Consider the following 9,302-nt stretch of genomic DNA (forward strand, 5'->3'; position numbering starts at 1 on the left):
GCGTCCAGCTGTAGGTCCGGATGCCAGGACAGCGTGAACCGGAGCGCCATCTCAGCACCAGCACGAGCGGCGCAGACGCGCCACTCGCCAAGCCGGTCCGACCCCATCTCCAACAAATGCGCCAGGCGCGAGAAGCTGCTCGGTTGGATGGAGTGCGGCCATAGGGCCGCCGTCATTGCGGTGCCGGCCTGGGACAGCTGCCCCAACTTCGTTCCCAGGACCTGCAGGCGGGCCTCAGCGGCGGCGATGATCTCTGGAAAGGTCCAGGCTGTTGGAAATATGCCCTAGAAGCAATAATAAATTGATTATTATTATATTTCCTTGTTCATGATAATCGTTTATTATCCATGCTAGAATTGTATTGATAGGAAACTCAGATACATGTGTGGATACATAGACAACACCATGTCCCTAGTAAGCCTCTAGTTGACTAGCTCGTCGATCAATAGATGGTTACGGTTTCCTGACCATGGACATTGGATGTCGCTGATGACGGGACCACATCATTAGGAGAATGATGTGATGGACAAGACCCAATCCTAAGCATAGCACAAGATCGTGTAGTTCGCATGCTAAAGCTTTTCTAGTGTCAAGTATCATTTCCTCAGACTGTGAGATTGTGCAACTCCCGGATACCGTAGGAATACTTTGGGTGTGCCAAACGTCACAACGTAACTGGGTGGCCATAAAGGTGCACTATGGGTATCTCCGAAAGTGTGTGTTGGGTTGGCACGAATCGAGACTGGGATTTGTCACTCCGTGTAAACGGAGAGGTATCTCTGGGCCCACTCGGTAGGACATCATCATAATGTGCACAATGTGACCAAAGGAGTTGATCACGGGATGATGTGTTACGGAACGAGTAAAGAGACTTGCCAGTAACGAGATTTAACAAGGTATCAGGATACCGACGATCGAATCTCGGGCAAGTATCGTACCGCTAGACAAAGGGAATTGTATACGGGATTGATCGAATCCTCGACATTGTAGTTCATCCAATGAGATCATCATGGAACATGTGGGAGCCAACATGGGTATCCAGATCTCGCTGTTGGTTATTGACCAGAGAACGTCTCGGTCATGTCTGCATGGTTCCCGAACACGTAGGGTCTACACACTTAAGGTTCGATGACGCTAGGGTTATAAGGAATAGATATACGTGGTTACCGAATGTTGTTCGGAGTCCCGGATGAGATCCCGGACGTCACGAGGAGTTCCAAAATGGTCCGGAGGTAAAGATTTATATATGGGAAGTCCTGTTTTGGTCACCGGAAAAGTTTCGGGTTTTACCGGTAGTGTACCGGGACCATCGGAGGGGTTCGGGGGTCCACCAAGTGGGGCCACCAGCCCCGGAGGGCTGCATGGGCCAAGTGTGGGAGGGGACCAGCCCCAGGTGGGCTAGTGCGCCCCCCCACCAAGGCCCAAGGCGCCTCCAAGAGGGAAGGGGGGCAAACCCTAGGGCAGATGGGCCCTAAGGCCCACCCCAGGTGCGCCTCCCCCTCTCCCCCTTGTGGCCGCCACCCAGATGGGATCTAGGGGGCTGCCGCCACCCCTAGGTGGGGGCGCAGCCCCTCCCCTCCCCCTATATATACCTGAGGTTTGGGCTGCCCAAGACACACGAGTTCCTCTCCTTCTTGGCGCAGCCCTACCCCTTTCCTCCTCGTCTCTTGCGGTGCTTGGCGAAGCCCTGCTGGAGTACCACGCTCCTCCACCACCACCACGCTGTTGTGCTGCTGGACGGAGTCTTCCTCAACCTCTCCTTGTCCCCTTGCTAGATCAAGGCGTAGGAGACGTCACCGGGCTGTACGTGTGTTGAACACGGAGGTGCCGTCCGTTCGGCACTAGGATCATCGGTGATTTGGATCACGACGAGTACGACTCCATCAACCCCGTTCTCTTGAACGCTTCCGCGTAGCGATCTACAAGGGTATGTAGATGAACTTTCCTTCCCTCATTGCTGGTTTCTCCATAGATAGATCTTGGTGACACGTAGGAAAATTTTGAATTTCTGCTATGTTCCCCAATAGTGGCATCATGAGCTAGGTCTATTGCGTAGTTACTATGCACGAGTAGAACACAAAGTAGTTGTGGGCGTTGATTTTGTTCAATATGCTTACCGTTACTAGTCCAATTTTGTTTCGACGGCATCGTGGGATGAAGCGGCCCGGACCAACCTTACACGTACGCTTACGTGAGACCGGTTCCACCGACTGACATGCACTAGTTGCATAAGGTGGCTGGCGGGTGTCTGTCTCTCCCACTTTATTCGGAACGGATTCGATGAAAAGGGTCCTTATGAAGGGTAAATAGCAATTGGCATATCGCATTGTGGTTTTGCATAGGTAAGAAACGTTCTTGCTAGAAACCCATAGCAGCCACGTAAAACAAGCAAACAACAATTAGAGGACGTCAAACTTGTTTTTGCAGGGTATGCTATGTGATGTGATATGGCCAAGAAGAATGTGATGAATGATATGTGATGTATGAGATTGATCATGTTCTTGTAATAGGAATCACGACTTGCATGTCGATGAGTATGACAACCGGCAGGAGCCATAGGAGTTGTCTTTATTTTTTGTATGACCTGCGTGTCATTGAGAAACGCCATGTAAATTACTTTACTTTATTGCTAAACGTGTTAGCCATAGTAGTAGAAGTAATAGTTGGCGAGCAACTTCATGGAGACACGATGATGGAGATCATGGTGTCATGCCGGTGACAAGATGATCATGGAGCCCCAAGATGGAGATCAAAGGAGCTATATGATATTGGCCATATCATGTCACTATTATTTGATTGCATGTGATGTTTATCATGTTTTTGCATCTTGTTTACTTAGAACGACGGTAGTAAATAAGATGATCCCTCATAATAATTTCAAGAAAGTGTTCCCCCTAACTGTGCACCGTTGCGACAGTTTGTTGTTTCGAAGCACCACGTGATGATCGGGTGTGATAGATTCCAACATGTTGGAAATATGCCCTAGAGGCAATAATAAATTAGTTATTATTATATTCCCTTGTTCATGATAATCGTTTATTATCCATGCTATAATTTTATTGATAGGAAACTCAGATACATGTGTGGATACATAGACAGCACCATGTCCCTTGTAAGCCTCTAGTTGACTAGCTCGTTGATCAATAGATGGTTACGGTTTCCTGACCATGGACATTGGATGTCATTGATAACGGGATCACATCTTTAGGAGAATGATGTGATGGACAAGACCCAATCCTAAGCCTAGCACAAAGATCGTGTAGTTCGTATGCTAAAGCTTTTCTAATGTCAAGTATCATTTCCTTAGACCATGAGATGTGCAACTCCCGGATACCGTAGGAATGCTTTGGGTGTACCAAACGTCACAACGTAATTGGGTGACTATAAATGTGCACTACAGGTATCTCCGAAAGTGTCTGTTGGGTTGGCACGAATCGAGACTGGGATTTGTCACTCCGTGTGACGGAGAGGTATCTCTGGGCCCACTCGGTAGGACATCATCATAATGTGCACAATGTGACCAAGGAGTTGATCACGGGATGGTGTGTTACGGAATGAGTAAACAGACTTGCCAGTAACGAGATTGAACAAGGTATCGGGATACCGACGATCGAATCTCGGGCAAGTATCGTACCGCTAGACAAAGGGAATTGTATACGGGATTGATTAAGTCCTTGACATCGTGGTTCATCCGATGAGATCATCGTGGAACATGTGGGAGCCAACATGGGTATCCAGATCCCGCTGTTGGTTATTGACCGGAGAACGTCTCGGTCATGTCTGCATGTCTCCCGAACCCGTAGGGTCTAAACACTTAAGGTTCGATGACGCTAGGGTTATAAAGGAAGTTTGTATGTGGTTACCGAATGTTGTTAGGAGTCCCGGATGAGATCCCGGACGTCACGAGGAGTTCCAGAATGGTCCGGAGGTAAAGATTTATATATGGGAAGTCCTATTTTGGTCACCGGAAGAGTTTCGGGATTTATCGGTAACGTATCGGGACCACCGGGAGGGTCCCGGGGGTCCACCAAGTGGGGCCACCAGCCCCGGAGGCTTGCATGGGCCAAGAGTGGTGAGGGACCAGCCCCTAAGTGGGCTGGTTGCGCCTCCCACAAGGCCCAAGGGGGCAGCAAAGGAGGAGAAGGGGAAACCCTAGGCTTAGATGGGCCTAAGGCCCACCCTAGGGGGCGCCTCCCTCTCTCCCCCTCTTGGCCGCCTCTTGTTTCCCATCTAGGGCTGCCGCCCCCCTAGGGGTGGGAACCCTAGAGGGGGCGCACCCTCCTCCCTCTCTCCCTATATATAGTGAGGCCTAGGGCTGCCCACAACACGTGATTCGATCTCCCCGTTGGTGCAGCCTTGCCTCTCTCTTCCTCCTCTTCTGCGGTGCTTGGCGAAGCCCTGCAGGATTGCCACGCTCCTCCATCACCACCACGCCGTTGTGCTGCTGCTGGATGGAGTCTTCCTCAACCTCTCCCTCTCTCCTTGCTGGATCAAGGCATGGGAGACGTCACCGGGCTGTACGTGTGTTGAACGCGGAGGTGCCGTCCGTTTGGCACTAGGATCTCCGGTGATTTGGATCACGACGAGTACGACTCCTTCAACCCCGTTCTCTTGAACGCTTCCGCTTAGCGATCTACAAGGGTATGTAGATGTACTCTCCTTCCCCTCGTTGCTGGTTTCTCCATAGATAGATGTTGGTGATACATAGGAAAATTTTGAATTTCTACTATGTTACCCAATAGTGGCATCATGAGCTAGGTCTATTGCGTAGATTCTATGCACGAGTAGAACACAAAGTAGTTGTGGGCGTTGATTTTGTTCAATATGCTTACCGTTACTAGTCCAATCTTGTTTCGACGGTATTGTGGGATGAAGCGGCCCGGACCGACCTTACACGTACTCTTACGTGAGACAGGTTCCACCGACAAACATGCACTAGTTGCATAAGGTGGCTGGCGGGTGTTTGTCTCTCCCACTTTAGTCGGATCGGATTCGATGAAAAGGGTCCTTATGAAGGGTAAATAGCAATTGGCATATCACGTTGTGGTCTTTGCGTAGGTAAGAAACGTTCTTGCTAGAAACCCATAGCAGCCACGTAAAACATGCAAACAACAATTAGAGGACGTCTAACTTGTTTTTGCAGGGTATGCTATGTGATGTGATATGGCCAAAGGATGTGATGAATGATATATGTGATGTATGAGATTGATCATGTTCTTGTAATAGGAATCACGACTTGCATGTCGATGAGTATGACAACCGGCAGGAGCCATAGGAGTTGTCTTAATTTATTTATGACCTGCGTGTCAACATAAACGTCATGTAATTACTTTACTTTATTGCTAACCGTTAGCTGTTGTAGTAGAAGTAATAGATGACGTGACAACTTCAAGAAGACACGATGATGGAGATCATGATGATGGAGATCATGGTGTCATGCCGGTGACGATGATGATCATGGAGCCCCGAAGATGGAGATCAAAAGGAGCAATATGATATTGGCCATATCATGTCACTATTTGATTGCATGTGATGTTTATCATGTTTATACATCTTATTTGCTTAGAACGACGGTAGTAAAGAAGATGATCCCTCATTAAAATTTCAAGAAAGTGTTCCCCCTAACTGTGCACCGTTGCGACAGTTCGTTGTTTCGAAGCACCACATGATGATCGGGTGTATAGATTCTTACGTTCAAATACAACGGGTGTTGACGAGCCTAGCATGTACAGACATGGCCTCGGAACACATGCAAACACTTAGGTTGACTTGATGAGCCTAGCATGTACAGACATGGCCTCGAAACACAGAAGACCGAAAGGTCGAGCATGAGTCGTATAGAAGATACGATCAACATGAAGATGTTCACCGATGTTGACTAGTCCGTCTCACGTGATGATCAGACACGGCCTAGTTGACTCGGATCATGTAATCACTTAGATGACTAGAGGGATGTCTATCTGAGTGGGAGTTCATAAGATGAACTTAATTATCCTGAACATAGTCAAAAGGTCTTCACAAATTATGTCGTAGCTCGCGCTTCACTTCTACTGTTTAGATATGTTCCTAGAGAAAATTTAGTTGAAAGTTGATAGTAGCAATTATGCGGACTAGGTCCGTAAACTGAGGATTGTCCTCATTGCTTCTTAGAAGGCTTATGTCCTTAATGCACCGCTCAGTGTGCTGAACCTCGAACGTTGTCTGTGGATGTTGCGAACATTTGACATACACGTTTTGATAACTACATGATAGTTCAGTTAAACGGTTTAGAGTTGAGGCACCGAAGACGGTTTTGAAACGTCACGAAACATATGAGATGTTTCGAGGGCTGAAATTGGGATTTTAGGCTCGTGCCCACGTCGAGGTATGAGACCTCCGACGATTAACTTAGCCTGCAAACTAAGGGAGAAAAGCTCAATTGTTGAGCTTGTGCTCAGATTGTCTGAGTACAACAATCATTTGAATCAAGTGGGAGTTGATCTTCCAGATGAGATAATGATGTTTCTCCGAAGTCATTACCACCAAGCTGCTAGAGCTTCGTGATGAACTATAATATATCGGGGACATATATGATGATCCTTGAGATATTCGCGATGTTTGACACCGCAAAAGTAGAAATCAAGAAGGAGCATCAATTGTTGATGGTTGGTAAAACCACTAGTTTCAAGAAGGGCAAAGGCAAGAAGGGATACTTCATGAAACGGCAAATCAGCTGCTGCTCTAGTGAAGAAACCCAAGGTTGAACCCAAACCCGAGACTAAGTGCTTCTGTAATAAAGGGAACAGCCACTAGAGCAGAATTACCCTAGATACTTGGTAGATTAGAAGGCTGGCAAGGTCGATAGAAGTATATTGGATATACATTGTGTTGATGTGTACTTTACTAGTAATCCTAGTAGCACCAGGGTATTAGATACCGGTTCGGTTGCTAAGTGTTAGTAACTCGAAATAAAAGCTACGGAATAAACGGAGACTAGCTAAAGGTGAGCTGACGATATGTGTTGGAAGTGTTTCCAATGTTGATATGATCAAGCATCGCACGCTCCCTCTACCATCGAGATTGGTGTTAAACCTAAATAATTGTTATTTGGTGTTTGTGTTAAGCATAGACATGATTGGATTATGTCTATCGCGATACGGTTATTCATTTAAGGAGAATAATGGTTACTCTGTTTATTTGAATAATACCTTCAATGGTCTTGCACCTGAAATGAATGGTTTATTGAATTTCGATCGTAGTGATACACATGTTCATGCCAAAAGATATAAGATAGTAATGATAGTACCACCTACTTGTGGCACTGCCACGTAAGTCATATCGGTATAAAACGCATGAAGAAGCTCCATGTTGATGGATCTTTGGGCTCACTCGTTTTTGAAAAGTTTGAGACATGCGAACCATCTCTATTGGTGTATATGCATGAAGAAACTCCATGCAAATGGACCGTTTGGACTCACTTGATTTTGAATCACTTGAGACATGCAAATCATACCACATGGGCAAGATGACTGAAGGCCTCGGTTTCAGTAAAATGGAACCAGAAAGCTACTTGCTGGAAGTAATACATTTTGATGTGTGCAGTCCAATGAGTGCTGAGGCGTGTAGTGGATATCATTATGTTCTTGCTTCACAGATGATTTGAGTAGTATATTTACTTGATGAATCACGAGTCTGAATTATTGAAAGGTTCAAGTAATTTCAGGGTGAAGTTGAAAGATCGTCGTGACAAGAGGATAAAATATCTATGATATGATCATGGAGATGAATATCTGAATTACGAGTTTTGCACAGAATTAAGACATTGTGGAAATTGTTTCACAACTGATACAGCCTGGAACACCATAGTGTGATGGTGTGTCCGAACATCATAACTGCACCCTATTGGATATGATGCATACCATGATGTCTCTTATCGAATTACCACAATAGTTTATGGGTTAGGCATTAGAGACAACCACATTCACTTTAAAAGGGGCACCACGTAATTCTGATGACACCGTATGAACTATGGTTTGGAGAAACCTAAGCTGTCATTTCTTAAAAGTTTGGGGCTGTGACGCTTATGTGGAAAAGTTTCAGGCTGATAAGCTCGAATCCAAAGCGGATAAATGCATCTTCATAGGACACCCAAAACAGTTGGGTATACCTCCTGTCTCAGATTCGAAAGCAATAAGGGATTGTTTCTAAAATCGGGTCCTTTCTCGAGGAAAAGTTTCTCTCGAAAGAATTGAGTGGGTGGATGGTGGAAACTTGATGAGGTTATTAAACCGTCTCTTCAACTAGTGTGTGGCAGAGCACAGGGAGTTGTTCCTGTGGCACCTACACCAATTGAAGTGGAAGCTTATGATAGTGATCATGAAACTTCAGATCAAGTCACTACCAAACCTCGTGGGATGACAAGGATGCGTGCTACTTCAGAGTGGTACGTAATCCTGTCTTGGAAGTCATGTTGCTAGACAACAATGAACCTACAAGCTATGGAGAAGCGATGGTGGGCCCGGATTCCGATAAATGGCTCGAGGCCATAAAATCCGAGAGAGGATCCATATATGAAAACAAAGTGTAGAATTTGGAAGAACTACTTGATGGTCGTAAGGCTGTTAGGTACATATGGATTTTAAAAGGAAGACGGACAATGATGGTAAGTATCACCATTAAGAAAGCTCGACTTGTCGTTAAGATGTTTTCCGACAAGTTCAAGGAGTTGACTACGATGAGACTTTCTCACCCGTAGCGATGCTAAGAGTCTGTTGGAATTATATTAGCGATTACTGCATTATTTATGAAATCTTGCAGATAGGATGTCAAAACATTGTTTCCTCGACGATTTTCTTGAGGAAAGGTTGTATGTGATACAACCGGAAGGTTTTGTCAATCCCAAAAGATGCTAATAAGTATGCAAAGCTCCAGCAATCCTTCTAAGGACCGGAGTGAGCATCTCGGAGTTGGAATGTATGCTTTGATGATGATCAAAGATTTTGGGTTTGTACAAAGTTTATGAGAAACATGTATTTCCAAAGAAGTGAGTGGGAGCACTATAGAATTTCTGATGAGTATATGTTGTTGACATATTGTTGATCAGAAATGACGTAGAATTTCTGGAAAGCATATAGGGTTATTTGGAAAGTGTTTTTCAATGGAAAGCCTGGATTAAGCTACTTGAGCATTGAGCATCAAGATCTATAAGGATAGATCAAAACGCTTAATGGTACTTTCAAATGAGCACATACCTTGACATGATTTTAAAGGTGTTCAAGATGGATCAGTCAAAGAAGGAGTTCTTGCCTGAGTTTTAAGGTATG

This window comes from Triticum urartu, chromosome 5 (genome assembly GCF_003073215.2).
Source record: "Triticum urartu cultivar G1812 chromosome 5, Tu2.1, whole genome shotgun sequence".
Classification (NCBI taxonomy): Eukaryota; Viridiplantae; Streptophyta; class Magnoliopsida; order Poales; family Poaceae; genus Triticum; species Triticum urartu.